Genomic DNA, 12,553 nt, shown 5'->3' with positions numbered 1-12,553 from the left:
ACCACGTATGTGAGTATGTTGTGGCAGTTCCAAGTGCCAGTGTGAATGCTGTGTTGTGAGTGTGGCAGTGTGTGTTTCTGTGTGTGTTTGTGTTGGCGGGAAAACATTGTGTATGCCTGTAAGAATAAGTCGATGGATGTTTGTGTGAGTTTCATGTGTATGTGTGTGTCGCGACCACATTTGTCAATATTTTAAGGCAGTTCCAAGTGTTGATGGTTCTGCTGGATACCCATTGTGAGTGCTGTGTTGTAAGTGTGACTGTGTGTGTGTGTGTTCGCGGGAAACCGTTTTGTATGCCTGTAAGAAAAAGTCGATGGGTGTTTGTGTGTGTTTCTTGTGTATGTGTGTGTCGGTGAAACGTTTGTGAGTATGTTAGGGCAGTTCCAAGTGTTGATGGCTCTGCCGAGGTCCAGTGTGCGTACTGTGCTGTTAGTGTGACAGTGTGTGTGTGTGTGTGTGTGTTTGGGGAAACCCCACTCTGTCTCCCTGTTACAAAATGTTGATGGGTGTTTGTGTGTGTTTCTTCTGTATGTGTGTGTCGGGACCACGTTTGTTTGTATGTTAGGGCAGATTCAAGTGCCAGTGTGAATGCTGTGTTGTGAGTGTGATAGTGTGTGTGTGTGTGTGTTTGCGGAAACCATTGTGCATGACTGGAAGTAAAAGTCAATGGGAGTTTGTGTGTGTTTCTTGTGTATGTGTGTGTCGGGACCACGTTTGTGAGTATGTTAGGGCAGTTCCAACAGTTGATGGCTATGCCGGGGACCCAGTGTGACTGCTGTGTTGTGCGTGTGATAGTGTATGTGTGTATGTGTCTGTGTGTTTTGCTGGATACCATTGTGTATGTCTGTAAGAAAAAGTCGTAGGGTGTTTTTGTGTGTTTCTTCTGCATGTGTGTTTCGGGACCACATTTGTGAATATGTTAAGGTAATTCCAAGTGTTCATGGCTCTGCTGGAGATCCAATGTGAGTGCTCTGTCGTGAGTGTGCCTTTTGTGTGTGTGTGTGTGTGTGTGTGTTTGCAGGAAACCATTGTGTATGCCTGCAAGAAAAAGTCGATGGGTGTTTGTGTGTGTTATTTGTATATGTGTGTGTCAGGACCATGTGTGTGATTATGTTAAAGCAGTTCCAAGTGTTGATGGCTGTGTTGGAGACCCAGTGTGAGTGCTGTGTTGTGAGTGTGATAGTGTGTGTGTGTCTGTGTGTGTTTCAGAACCCCCTGTGTACGCCTGTAAGAAAAACTCAATGGGTGTTTGTGTGTGTTTCTTGTGTATGTGTGTGTCGGGAAAACGTTTGTGAGTATGTTAGGGCAGTTCCAAGTGTTGATGGCTCTGCCGAGGCCCTGTGTGAGTGCTACGTTGCGAGTGTGACAGTGTGTGTGCGTGTGTGTGTGTTTTCCGGTAACCATTGTGTATGCCTGTATGAAAAAGTCGATGGGTGTATTTGTGTGTTCTTGCGTATTGTGTTTCAGATCCACATTTGTGAGTGTGTGAGGGCAGTTCCAAGTGTTCATGAGTTTGCTGGATATCCAGTGTGAGTGTGTGTTGTGAGTGTGACAGTGTGTGTGCGTGTCTGTGTGTGTGTTTGCAGGAAACCAGTCTGTATGCCTATAAGAAAAATTCCATGGGTGTTTGTGTGTGTTTCTTCTGTATGTGTGTGTCGGGACCACATTTGTGAATATGTTAGGGCACTTCCAAGTGTTGAATGTTCTGCTGGATACCCATTGTGAGTGCTGTGTTGTAAGTGTGACTGTGTGTGTGTGTGTTCACGGGAAACCGTTGTGTATGCCTGTAAGAAAAAGTCGATGGGTGTTTGTGTGTGTTTCTTGTGTATGTGTGTATCGGTGAAACGTTTGTGAGTATGTTAGGGCAGTTCCAAGTGTTGATGGCTCTGCCGAGGCCCAGTGTGCGTACTGTGCTGTTAGTGTGACAGTGTGTGTGTGTGTGTGTGTGTGTGTGTGTTTGGGGAAACCCCACTCTGTCTCCCTGTAACAAAATGTTGATGGGTGTTTGTGTGTGTTTGTTCTGTATGTGTGTGTCGGAACCACGTTTGTTTGTATGTTAGGGCAGATTCAAGTGCCAGTGTGAATGCTGTGTTGTGAGTGTGATAGTTTGTGTGTGTGTGTGTTTGCGGAACCATTGTGCATGACTGTAAGTAAAAGTCAATGGGAGTTTGTGTGTGTTTCTTGTGTATGTGTGTGTCGGGACCACGTTTGTGAGTATGTTAGGGCAGTTCCAACAGTTGATGGCTATGCCGGGGACCCAGTGTGAGTGCTGTGTTGTGCGTGTGATAGTGTATGTGTGTGTGTGTCTGTGTGTTTTGCTGGATACCATTGTGTACGTCTGTAAGAAAAAGTCGTAGGGTGTTTTTGTGTGTTTCTTCTGCATGTGTGTTTCGGGACCACGTTTGTGAATATGTTAAGGTAATTCCAAGTGTTCATGGCTCTGCTGGAGATCCAATGTGAGTGCTCTGTCGTGAGTGTGCCTTTTGTGTGTGTGTGTGTGTGTGTGTGTTTGCAGGAAACCATTGTGTATGCCTGCAAGAAAAAGTCGATGGGTGTTTGTGTGTGTTATTTGTATATGTGTGTGTCAGGACCATGTTTGTGATTATGTTAAAGCAGTTCCAAGTGTTGACGGCTGTGTTGGAGACCCAGTGTGAGTGCTGTGTTGTGAGTGTGATAGTGTGTGTGTGTCTGTGTGTGTTTCAGAACCCCCTGTGTACGCCTGTAAGAAAAATTCCATGGGTGTTTGTGTGTGTTTCTTGTGTATGTGTGTGTCGGGAGAACGTTTGTGAGTATGTTAGGGCAGTTCCAAGTGTTGATGGCTCTGCCGAGGCCCAGTGTGAGTGCTGTGTTGCGAGTGTGACAGTGTGTGTGTGTGTGTGTGTGTGTGTGTTTTCGGGTTACCATTGTGTATGCCTGTATGAAAAAGTCGATGGGTGTATTTGTGTGTTCTTGCATATTGTGTTTCAGATCCACATTTGTGAGTGTGTGAGGGCAGTTCCAAGTTTTCATGAGTTTGCTGGATATCCAGTGTGAGTGTGTGTTGTGAGTGTGACAGTGTGTGTGCGTGTCTGTGTGTGTGTTTGCAGGAAACCAGTCTGTATACCTATAAGAAAAATTCGATGGGTGTTTGTGTGTGTTTCTTCTGTATGTGTGTGTCGGAACCACATTTGTGAATATGTTAGGGCAGTTCCAAGTGTTGATGGCTCTGCTGGAGACCCAGTGAGAGTGCTGTTTTGTGAGTGTGACAGTGTGTGTGTGTCTGTGTGTGTGTGTGTGTTTGGGGGAACCCCACAGTGTATGCTTCTAAGAAAAAGTCGATGGGTGTTTGTGTGTGTTTCTTGTGTATGTGTGTGTCGGGACCACGTATGTGAGTATGTTGTGGCAGTTCCAAGTGCCAGTGTGAATGCTGTGTTGTGAGTGTGGCAGTGTGTGTTTCTGTGTGTGTTTGTGTTGGCGGGAAAACATTGTGTATGCCTGTAAGAATAAGTCGATGGATGTTTGTGTGAGTTTCATGTGTAAGTGTGTGTCGCGACCACATTTGTCAATATTTTAGGGCAGTTCCAAGTGTTGATGGTTCTGCTGGATACCCATTGTGAGTGCTGTGTTGTAAGTGTGACTGTGTGTGTGTGTGTTCACGGGAAACCGTTGTGTATGCCTGTAAGAAAAAGTCGATGGGTGTTTGTGTGTGTTTCTTGTGTATGTGTGTCGGTGAAACGTTTGTGAGTATGTTAGGGCAGTTCCAAGTGTTGATGGCTCTGCCGAGGCCCAGTGTGAGTGCTGTGTTGCGAGTGTGACAGTGTGTGTGTGTGTGTGTGTGTTTTCGGGTAACCATTGTGTATGCCTGTATGAAAAAGTCGATGGGTGTATTTGTGTGTTCTTGCGTATTGTGTTTCAGATCCACATTTGTGAGTGTGTGAGGGCAGTTCCAAGTGTTGATGGCTCTGCTGGATACGCACTGTGAGTGCTGTGTTGTGAGTGTGATAGTGTGTGTGCGTGTGTGTTTGCAGGAAACCATTGTGTACGCCTGTAAGAAAATGTCGATGGGTGTTTGTGTGTTTCTTGTGTATGTCTGTGTTGGGAAAACGTTTGTGAGTATGTTAGGGCAGTTCCAAGTGTTGATGGCTCTGCCGAGGCCCAGTGTGAGTGCTGTGTTGCGAGTGTGACAGTGTGTGTGTGTGTGTGTGTGTGTTTTCGGGTAACCATTGTGTATGCCTGTATGAAAAAGTCGATGGGTGTATTTGTGTGTTCTTGCGTATTGTGTTTCAGATCCACATTTGTGAGTGTGTGAGGGCAGTTCCAAGTCTTCATGAGTTTGCAGGATATCCAGTGTGAGTGTGTGCTGTGAGTGTGACAGTGTGTGTGCGTGTCTGTGTGTGTGTTTGCAGGAAACCAGTGTATGCCTATAAGAAAAATTCGATGGGTGTTTATGTGTGTTTTTTCTGTATGTGTGTGTCGGGACCACATTTGTGAATATGTTAGGGCAGTTCCAAGTGTTGATGGCTCTGCTGGAGACCCAGTGAGAGTGCTGTGTTGTGAGTGTGACAGTGTGTGTGTGTGTGTCTGTGTGTGTGTGTGTGTTTGGGGGAACCCCACAGTGTATGCTTCTAAGAAAAAGTCGATGGGTGTTTGTGTGTGTTTCTTGTGTATGTGTGTGTCGGGACCACGTATGTGAGTATGTTGTGGCAGTTCCAAGTGCCAGTGTGAATGCTGTGTTGTGAGTGTGGCAGTGTGTGTTTCTGTGTGTGTTTGTGTTGGCGGGAAAACATTGTGTATGCCTGTAAGAATAAGTCGATGGATGTTTGTGTGAGTTTCATGTGTATGTGTGTGTCGCGTCCACATTTGTCAATATTTTAAGGCAGTTCCAAGTGTTGATGGTTCTGCTGGATACCCATTGTGAGTGCTGTGTTGTAAGTGTGACTGTGTGTGTGTGTGTTCACGGGAAACCGTTGTGTATGCCTGTAAGAAAAAGTCGATGGGTGTTTTATGTGTGTTTCTTGTGTATGTGTGTGTCGGTGAAACGTTTGTGAGTATGTTAGGGCAGTTCCAAGTGTTGATGGCTCTGCCGAGGCCCAGTGTGCGTACTGTGCTGTTAGTGTGACAGTGTGTGTGTGTGTGTGTGTGTGTGTTTGGGGAAACCCCACTCTGTCTCCCTGTAACAAAATGTTGATGGGTGTTTGTGTGTGTTTGTTCTGTATGTGTGTGTCGGAACCACGTTTGTTTGTATGTTAGGGCAGATTCAAGTGCCAGTGTGAATGCTGTGTTGTGAGTGTGATAGTGTGTGTGTGTGTGTGTGTTTGCGGAAACCATTGTGCATGACTGTAAGTAAAAGTCAATGGGAGTTTGTGTGTGTTTCTTGTGTATGTGTGTGTCGGGACCACGTTTGTGAGTATGTTAGGGCAGTTCCAACTGTTGATGGCTATGCCGGGGACCCAGTGTGAGTGCTGTGTTGTGCGTGTGATAGTGTCTGTGTGTGTGTGTGTGTGTTTTGCTGGATACCATTGTGTATGTCTGTAAGAAAAAGTCGTAGGGTGTTTTTGTGTGTTTCTTCTGCATGTGTGTTTCGGGACCACGTTTGTGAATATGTTAAGGTAATTCCAAGTGTTCATGGCTCTGCTGGAGATCCAATGTGAGTGCTCTGTCGTGAGTGTGCTTTTTGTGTGTGTGTGTGTGTGTGTGTGTTTGCAGGAAACCATTGTGTATGCCTGCAAGAAAAAGTCGATGGGTGTTTGTGTGTGTTATTTGTATATGTGTGTGTCAGGACCATGTTTGTGATTATGTTAAAGCAGTTCCAAGTGTTGACGGCTGTGTTGGAGACCCAGTGTGAGTGCTGTGTTGTGAGTGTGATAGTGTGTGTGTGTCTGTGTGTGTTTCAGAACCCCCTGTGTACGCCTGTAAGAAAAATTCCATGGGTGTTTGTGTGTGTTTCTTGTGTATGTGTGTGTCAGGAAAACGTTTGTGAGTATGTTAGGGCAGTTCCAAGTGTTGATGGCTCTGCCGAGGCCCAGTGTGAGTGCTGTGTTGCGAGTGTGACAGTGTGTGTGTGTGTGTGTGTGTGTGTGTGTGTTTTCGGGTTACCATTGTGTATGCCTGTATGAAAAAGTCGATGGGTGTATTTGTGTGTTCTTGCGTATTGTGTTTCAGATCCACATTTGTGAGTGTGTGAGGGCAGTTCCAAGTGTTCATGAGTTTGCTGGATATCCAGTGTGTGTGTGTGTTGTGAGTGTGACAGTGTGTGTGCGTGTCTGTGTGTGTGTTTGCAGGAAACCAGTCTGTATACCTATAAGAAAAATTCGATGGGTGTTAGTGTGTGTTTCTTCTGTATGTGTGTGTCGGGACCACATTTGTGAATATGTTAGGGCAGTTCCAAGTGTTGATGGCTCTGCTGGAGACCCAGTGAGAGTGCTGTGTTGTGAGTGTGACAGTGTGTGTGTGTCTGTGTGTGTGTGTGTGTTTGGGGGAACCCCACAGTGTATGCTTCTAAGAAAAAGTCGATGGGTGTTTGTGTGTGTTTCTTGTGTATGTGTGTGTCGGGACCACGTATGTGAGTATGTTGTGGCAGTTCCAAGTGCCAGTGTGAATGCTGTGTTGTGAGTGTGGCAGTGTGTGTTTCTGTGTGTGTTTGTGTTGGCGGGAAAACATTGTGTATGCCTGTAAGAATAAGTCGATGGATGTTTGTGTGAGTTTCATGTGTATGTGTGTGTCGCGACCACATTTGTCAATATTTTAGGGCAGTTCCAAGTGTTGATGGTTCTGCTGGATACCCATTGTGAGTGGTGTGTTGTAAGTGTGACTGTGTGTGTGTGTGTTCACGGGAAACCGTTGTGTATGCCTGTAAGAAAAAGTCGATGGGTGTTTGTGTGTCTTTCTTGTGTATGTGTGTGTCGGGAAAACGTTTGTGAGTATGTTAGGGCAGTTCCAAGTGTTGATGGCTCTGCCGAGGCCCAGTGTGAGTGCTGTGTTGCGAGTGTGACAGTGTGTGTGTGTGTGTGTGTGTTTTCCGGTAACCATTGTGTATGCCTGTATGAAAAAGTCGATGGGTGTATTTGTGTGTTCTTGCGTATTGTGTTTCAGATCCACATTTGTGAGTGTGTGAGGGCAGTTCCAAGTGTTGATGGCTCTGCTGGATACGCACTGTGAGTGCTGTGTTGTGAGTGTGATAGTGTGTGTGTGTGTGTGTTTGCGGGAAACCATTGTGTACGCCTGTAAGAAAATGTCGATGGGTGTTTGTGTGTTTCTTGTGTATGTCTGTGTTGGGAAAACGTTTGTGAGTATGTTAGGGCAGTTCCAAGTGTTGATGGCTCTGCCTAGGCCCAGTGTGAGTGCTGTGTTGCGAATGTGACAGTGTGTGTGTGTGTGTGTGTGTTTTCGGGTAACCATTGTGTATGCCTGTATGAAAAAGTCGATGGGTGTATTTGTGTGTTCTTGCGTATTGTGTTTCAGATCCACATTTGTGAGTGTGTGAGGGCAGTTCCAAGTCTTCATGAGTTTGCAGGATATCCAGTGTGAGTGTGTGTTGTGAGTGTGACAGTGTGTGTGCGTGTCTGTGTGTGTGTTTGCAGGAAACCAGTGTATGCCTATAAGAAAAATTCGATGGGTGTTTGTGTGTGTTTTTTCTGTATGTGTGTGTCGGGACCACATTTGTGAATATGTTAGGGCAGTTCCAAGTGTTGATGGCTCTGCTGGAGACCCAGTGAGAGTGCTGTGTTGTGAGTGTGATAGTGTGTGTGTGTCTGTGTGTGTGTGTGTGTTTGGGGGAACCCCACAGTGTATGCTTCTAAGAAAAAGTCGATGGGTGTTTGTGTGTGTTTCTTGTGTATGTGTGTGTCGGGACCACGTATGTGAGTATGTTGTGGCAGTTCCAAGCGCCAGAGTGAATGCTGTGTTGTGAGTGTGGCAGTGTGTGTTTCTGTGTGTGTTTGTGTTGGCGGGAAAACATTGTGTATGCCTGTAAGAATAAGTCGATGGATGTTTGTGTGAGTTTCATGTGTATGTGTGTGTCGCGACCACATTTGTCAATATTTTAAGGCAGTTCCAAGTGTTGATGGTTCTGCTGGATACCCATTGTGAGTGCTGTGTTGTAAGTGTGACTGTGTGTGTGTGTGTTCACGGGAAACCGTTGTGTATGCCTGTAAGAAAAAGTCGATGGGTGTTTGTGTGTGATTCTTGTGTATGTGTGTGTCGGTGAAACGTTTGTGAGTATGTTAGGGCAGTTCCAAGTGTTGATGGCTCTGCCGAGGTCCAGTGTGCGTACTGTGCTCTTAGTGTGACAGTGTGTGTGTGTGTGTGTGTGTGTGTGTGTGTTTGGGGAAACCCCACTCTGTCTCCCTGTAACAAAATGTTGATGGGTGTTTGTGTGTGTTTCTTCTGTATGTGTGTGTCGGGACCACGTTTGTTTGTATGTTAGGGCAGATTCAAGTGCCAGTGTGAATGCTGTGTTGTGAGTGTGATAGTGTGTGTGTGTGTGTGTTTGCGGAAACCATTGTGCATGACTGTAAGTAAAAGTCAATGGGAGTTTGTGTGTGTTTCTTGTGTATGTGTGTGTCGGGACCACGTTTGTGAGTATGTTAGGGCAGTTCCAACTGTTGATGGCTATGCCGGGGACCCAGTGTGAGTGCTGTGTTGTGCGTGTGATAGTGTCTGTGTGTGTGTGTGTGTGTTTTGCTGGATACCATTGTGTATGTCTGTAAGAAAAAGTCGTAGGGTGTTTTTGTGTGTTTCTTCTGCATGTGTGTTTCGGGACCACGTTTGTGAATATGTTAAGGTAATTCCAAGTGTTCATGGCTCTGCTGGAGATCCAATGTGAGTGCTCTGTCGTGAGTGTGCCTTTTGTGTGTGTGTGTGTGTGTGTGTGTGTGTTTGCAGGAAACCATTGTGTATGCCTGCAAGAAAAAGTCGATGGGTGTTTGTGTGTGTTATTTGTATATGTGTGTGTCAGGACCATGTTTGTGATTATGTTAAAGCAGTTCCAAGTGTTGACGGCTGTGTTGGAGACCCAGTGTGAGTGCTGTGTTGTGAGTGTGATAGTGTGTGTGTGTCTGTGTGTGTTTCCGAACCCCCTGTGTACGCCTGTAAGAAAAATTCCATGGGTGTTTGTGTGTGTTTCTTGTGTATGCGTGTGTCAGGAAAACGTTTGTGAGTATGTTAGGGCAGTTCCAAGTGTTGATGGCTCTGCCGAGGCCCAGTGTGAGTGCTGTGTTGCGAGTGTGACAGTGTGTGTGTGTGTGTGTGTGTTTTCGGGTTACCATTGTGTATGCCTGTATGAAAAAGTCGATGGGTGTATTTGTGTGTTCTTGCGTATTGTGTTTCAGATCCACATTTGTGAGTGTGTGAGGGCAGTTCCAAGTGTTCATGAGTTTGCTGGATATCCAGTGTGAGTGTGTGTTGTGAGTGTGACAGTGTGTGTGCGTGTCTGTGTGTGTGTTTGCAGGAAACCAGTCTGTATGCCTATAAGAAAAATTCGATGGGTGTTTGTGTGTGTTTCTTCTGTATGTGTGTGTCGGGACCACATTTGTGAATATGTTAGGGCAGTTCCAAGTGTTGATGGCTCTGCTGGAGACCCAGTGAGAGTGCTGTGTTGTGAGTGTGACAGTGTGTGTGTGTCTGTGTGTGTGTGTGTGTTTGGGGGAACCCCACAGTGTATGCTTCTAAGAAAAAGTCGATGGGTGTTTGTGTGTGTTTCTTGTGTATGTGTGTGTCGGGACCACGTATGAGAGTATTTTGTGGCAGTTCCAAGCGCCAGAGTGAATGCTGTGTTGTGAGTGTGGCAGTGTGTGTTTCTGTGTGTGTTTGTGTTGGCGGGAAAACATTGTGTATGCCTGTAAGAATAAGTCGATGGATGTTTGTGTGAGTTTCATGTGTATGTGTGTGTCGCGACCACATTTGTCAATATTTTAAGGCAGTTCCAAGTGTTGATGGTTCTGCTGGATACCCATTGTGAGTGGTGTGTTGTAAGTGTGACTGTGTGTGTGTGTGTTCAAGGGAAACCGTTGTGTATGCCTGTAAGAAAAAGTCGATGGGTGTTTGTGTGCGTTTCTTGTGTATGTGTGTGTCGGGAAAACGTTTGGGAGTATGTTAGGGCAGTTCCAAGTGTTGATGGCTCTGCCGAGGACCAGTGTGAGTGCTGTGTTGCGAGTGTGACAGTGTGTGTGTGTGTGTGTGTGTGTGTTTTCGGGTAACCATTGTGTATGCCTGTATGAAAAAGTCGATGGGTGTATTTGTGTGTTCTTGCGTATTGTGTTTCAGATCCACATTTGTGAGTGTGTGAGGGCAGTTCCAAGTCTTCATGAGTTTGCAGGATATCCAGTGTGAGTGTGTGTTGTGAGTGTGACAGTGTGTGTGCGTGTCTGTGTGTGTGTTTGCAGGAAACCAGTCTGTATGCCTATAAGAAAAATTCGATGGGTGTTTGTGTGTGTTTTTTCTGTATGTGTGTGTCGGGACCACATTTGTGAATATGTTAGGGCAGTTCCAAGTGTTGATGGCTCTGCTGGAGACCCAGTGAGAGTGCTGTGTTGTGAGTGTGATAGTGTGTGTGTGTCTGTGTGTGTGTGTGTGTGTTTGGGGGAACCCCACAGTGTATGCTTCTAAGAAAAAGTCGATGGGTGTTTGTGTGTGTTTCTTGTGTATGTGTGTGTCGAGACCACGTATGTGAGTATGTTGTGGCAGTTCCAAGCGCCAGTGTGAATGCTGTGTTGTGAGTGTGGCAGTGTGTGTTTCTGTGTGTGTTTGTGTTGGCGGGAAAACATTGTGTATGCCTGTAAGAATAAGTCGATGGATGTTTGTGTGAGTTTCATGTGTATGTGTGTGTCGCGACCACATTTGTCAATATTTTAAGGCAGTTCCAAGTGTTGATGGTTCTGCTGGATACCCATTGTGAGTGCTGTGTTGTAAGTGTGACTGTGTGTGTGTGTGTTCACGGGAAACCGTTGTGTATGCCTGTAAGAAAAAGTCGATGGGTGTTTGTGTGTGATTCTTGTGTATGTGTGTGTCGGTGAAACGTTTGTGAGTATGTTAGGGCAGTTCCAAGTGTTGATGGCTCTGCCGAGGTCCAGTGTGCGTACTGTGCTGTTAGTGTGACAGTGTGTGTGTGTGTGTGTGTGTGTGTGTGTGTTTGGGGAAACCCCACTCTGTCTCCCTGTAACAAAATGTTGATGGGTGTTTGTGTGTGTTTCTTCTGTATGTGTGTGTCGGGACCACGTTTGTTTGTATGTTAGGGCAGATTCAAGTGCCAGTGTGAATGCTGTGTTGTGAGTGTGATAGTGTGTGTGTGTGTGTGTTTGCGGAAACCATTGTGCATGACTGTAAGTAAAAGTCCATGGGAGTTTGTGTGTGTTTCTTGTGTATGTGTGTGTCGGGACCACGTTTGTGAGTATGTTAGGGCAGTTCCAACTGTTGATGGCTATGCCGGGGACCCAGTGTGAGTGCTGTGTTGTGCGTGTGATAGTGTCTGTGTGTGTGTGTGTGTGTTTTGCTGGATACCATTGTGTATGTCTGTAAGAAAAAGTCGTAGGGTGTTTTTGTGTGTTTCTTCTGCATGTGTGTTTCGGGACCACGTTTGTGAATATGTTAAGGTAATTCCAAGTGTTCATGGCTCTGCTGGAGATCCAATGTGAGTGCTCTGTCGTGAGTGTGCTTTTTGTGTGTGTGTGTGTGTGTGTGTGTGTGTGTTTGCAGGAAACCATTGTGTATGCCTGCAAGAAAAAGTCGATGGGTGTTTGTGTGTGTTATTTGTATATGTGTGTGTCAGGACCATGTTTGTGATTATGTTAAAGCAGTTCCAAGTGTTGACGGCTGTGTTGGAGACCCAGTGTGAGTGCTGTGTTGTGAGTGTGATAGTGTGTGTGTGTCTGTGTGTGTTTCCGAACCCCTTGTGTACGCCTGTAAGAAAAATTCCATGGGTGTTTGTGTGTGTTTCTTGTGTATGCGTGTGTCAGGAAAACGTTTGTGAGTATGTTAGGGCAGTTCCAAGTGTTGATGGCTCTGCCGAGGCCCAGAGTGAGTGCTGTGTTGCGAGTGTGACAGTGTGTGTGTGTGTGTGTGTGTGTGTGTTTTCGGGTTACCATTGTGTATGCCTGTATGAAAAAGTCGATGGGTGTATTTGTGTGTTCTTGCGTATTGTGTTTCAGATCCACATTTGTGAGTGTGTGAGGGCAGTTCCAAGTGTTCATGAGTTTGCTGGATATCCAGTGTGAGTGCGTGTTGTGAGTGTGACAGTGTGTGTGCGTGTCTGTGTGTGTGTTTGCAGGAAACCAGTCTGTATGCGTATAAGAAAAATTCCATGGGTGTTTGTGTGTGTTTCTTCTGTATGTGTGTGTCGGGACCACATTTGTGAATATGTTAGGGCAGTTCAAAGTGTTGATGACTCTGCTGGAGACCCAGTGAGAGTACTGTGTTGTTAGTGTGACAGTGTGTGTGTGTCTCTGTGTGTGTGTGTGTTTGGGGGAACCCCACAGTGTATGCTTTTAAGAAAAAGTCGATGGGTGTTTGTGTGTGTTTCTTGTGTATGTGTGTGTCGGGACCACGTATGAGAGTATTTTGTGGCAGTTCCAAGCGCCAG

The sequence above is a fragment of the Ursus arctos genome, chromosome Y (assembly GCF_023065955.2).
Source record: "Ursus arctos isolate Adak ecotype North America chromosome Y, UrsArc2.0, whole genome shotgun sequence".
NCBI classification, from domain to species: Eukaryota; Metazoa; Chordata; class Mammalia; order Carnivora; family Ursidae; genus Ursus; species Ursus arctos.
Note: the sequence above shows the minus strand (reverse complement) of the source record.